Source organism: Lipotes vexillifer, unplaced genomic scaffold (genome assembly GCF_000442215.2).
Source record: "Lipotes vexillifer unplaced genomic scaffold, Lipotes_vexillifer_v1.1 scaffold231, whole genome shotgun sequence".
Taxonomy (NCBI): domain Eukaryota; kingdom Metazoa; phylum Chordata; class Mammalia; order Artiodactyla; family Lipotidae; genus Lipotes; species Lipotes vexillifer.
In genome coordinates this window covers 3,530,848-3,533,721 of record NW_006791822.1, presented here as the reverse complement: position 1 = coordinate 3,533,721, position 2,874 = coordinate 3,530,848, and the positions used below count along the sequence as shown (strand labels likewise).

At 33.0% G+C, this 2,874-nt stretch overlaps 1 protein-coding gene across 1 annotated transcript in view; it reads left to right on the top strand.

Annotated features, from left to right (window-relative positions):
* METTL14 (methyltransferase 14, N6-adenosine-methyltransferase non-catalytic subunit) overlaps nucleotides 1–2,874 on the top strand; it is a 39,225-nt gene that overhangs the window by 32,623 nt on the left and 3,728 nt on the right. The gene's annotated exons all lie outside the window — the stretch shown is intronic.

Here is a 2,874-nt window from a genome sequence, read left to right as displayed (position 1 = left end):
TCTTTCCCTTTAATCTGTTTTCTTTTTCTTCATAGCACTTATCGTTATCTGAATTATAGATTCATTTGGGCATATGTTTATAGTCAGTCTCTTTAGTATGCAGTCTCATAGAAAGCGGAGATTGTCTTATTTTCTCTACCCAGCATTCAGGTTATTGAGTAAATATTGTGTTGAGTGAAGAAATGCATAAAGGACATTTGGTCCTGTCCAAAACATCTGTAAGATATTTGGTCCACACCAAAATGTACTTGATATATGGCCCTGTCCAAAACCATTTGGCATGGACCAAATTTGCTCATGGATATTTTGGATAGGACTAAATTTCAAGTATCTTTTGGCATGAACCAAATGTCTTACTGACTTTTTGGACAGGATTAAATGTCTGCTAATAAAATGATCCTGCAGAAAATAACCATACCTTTGTGAAATACAGATGTTGGCTTTATTAGAAACTAAAATACCTGTCTTCTTTCCTTAAATGTATCATGATGTTGTTTCATCAAAATTTTAACACTTTACTAAATCGGTATAATGTGAATTTACTATTTTGAAAAAAAAATGAGTAGAAAATAATTTATGGACTAGGATTTTCTTTTATAGAGGGCACAGCTTTTGTTTACAAAGTATTGTTGAAATAATAGTGCATTCTGTTTCTTTTACTTCTCAGAAAATATAGAAGTCATTTTTTTTTTTTTTTGCGGTACACTGTTGTGGCCTCTCCCATTGCGGAGCACAGGCTCCGGACGCGCAGGTTCAGTGACCATGGCTCACGGGCCCAGCCGCCCCGCAGCATGTGGGATCTTCCCCAACCAGGACACGAACCCGTGTCCCCTGCATCGGCAGGCGGACTCTCAACCACTGCGCCACCAGGGAAGCCCCTAGAAGTAACTTTTAAGAACATTGCATCGCTCTAGTCACAATATATAAAATCAACCTGTTTGGCCTTACCATGCTAGAAATGCTGTTTAAAGCTGAAAGAAAAAAAAAAAAAAAGCTGAAACGAGCCAGGATCTTATTTGTCTTAAACAGTCTACATTTTATAAAAAGTAAAAATTGAAGAAGTTACAGTGGAATAATTGGCCTTAAAAGTACCTAAGAAGTTAGAAGAAACTCTGATGTTCATTCTAAGAAAAAAGTAATCCTTAAAGTTGCCTTATGTATGTATGACATAATCCATCACTCCTCTACCACTCCTCAGCCCCGTCAGCTGTTTGTGAGTGTGCGCTGGCGAACACAGTATCTTAAAAATATTTCAGTCGTAGAAACTGACGGCTTTAAATTTCATAAAATTGTGTAAAATGATAAAGAGAAAAGTAAAAAACTACATTCTCTTTACAAAGAAATATTTTGCATGTGAAATGTTTACTCTGGGGCTTGGCTTTAGAGAAAATGTTTCCTATATTTAAAAGTAAATTTTTGCTCCTGGCAGGTTGTTTTTCAGTATTGTGTTGCTTAAGTTATCATTTTGTCATTGCTTTTTGGATTAATATTGTCAAATAACATATACCATAAGATTTCACTTGTTTGTAATTTGTTAAGATTTGCTTTTGACCCAATTTAGATAAATATTCTAAGTCTGAAAAGAATGTAACAATATATTGTTTTTTTGATTGGTTGTAGTATTTGTTGTTGCTGTTTATATCAGCCATGTCTTTACTGATTTTTTTTTTTAACTACTTATTCTATGAGAAAGGTATGTTAAAATCTATTAGGGTTATGGGTTTGTGGTTTTGTTGTTAGTTTATATCTGAGATACTGTTGTTAGGTGTATCTAAAAGGTAAAAATTTTTATGCCTTCCTAGTAGATTGACCCTCTTAGTATTATGAAATGTCCTTCTTTATTCAGTGTTTCTCAACTTTAAATTCTACTTCATCTGACATTATTATAGCTATTTCAGCTTCCTTTTGGTTTGTGTTCGCTTGGCATATTATTTCCAGCCTTCTACTTTCGATCTTCCATATCCTTACATTTAAGGTGTATCTCTTGTGAGCAAACACATAGTTTTCATCCATTTTATCTTTATCTTTTAATTGAATTGTTTAGTCAGTTTATATTTAATGTAATTCCTGATATATTTGGGCATAAATTACCATCTAACTGTTTGCTTTACATTGGTACCACCTGTTCTGTGTTCCCTTTTCTCTTATTTCTTTTGGATTAATAAGTATTCTTGTATTATTCAATTTTTCTTTTTTTAAATTAGCTTGTTAGTTAAATATTCTTTTATTGTTCCTTCAGTGTTTATCTTGGAAATTGCAGCATGCATCCTTGAATTATTCTAAATTAAAATAGTACATTGATTTTTAAAGGGTGGGAATACTGTGGTTTAAATTTAATCTTTTTAAGCCAGTTTTTCACAATACACATACAGTTCATGCATAAGTCACTACATACATAGTATATATACAGCTGTAGAATGAGCTTTGAGTTGTTTAGACTTCCATTGAACATATACATGAAATCTTGTTTGGAAGTTTTGTGGATGATTTTACTGTCTTATCAAAGTAAAGTATTTTGACAGCAGAGCTTGTGGCAAGCAAATATTTCCTCTTCACTGGCTTAAAAGAAAATAACATCACTAGATACTCAACTGGAGTGGTGTGTTTTTCAGAAAGTGTAGATGTCCATATATATTGAATATCAAGATTATGGCTCTAGTGTTTGAGGAAATAAGGAACAGATTTTTCTCTTCCAAAAACAGCTCCTGAATCTGGGAACAGTCTCCAGTGGCAACTGCTGTTTAAAGGAAGTAGAAAACTTTAAAGAAAAAGCAGAACTATTTGAAGAGTAAAAGGGACATCAAACAGATGGATATCTTTTAATAATTGAAAATCAGTGTAACAACATTAAAGAAAATTTTGAAGAGGGAAAGA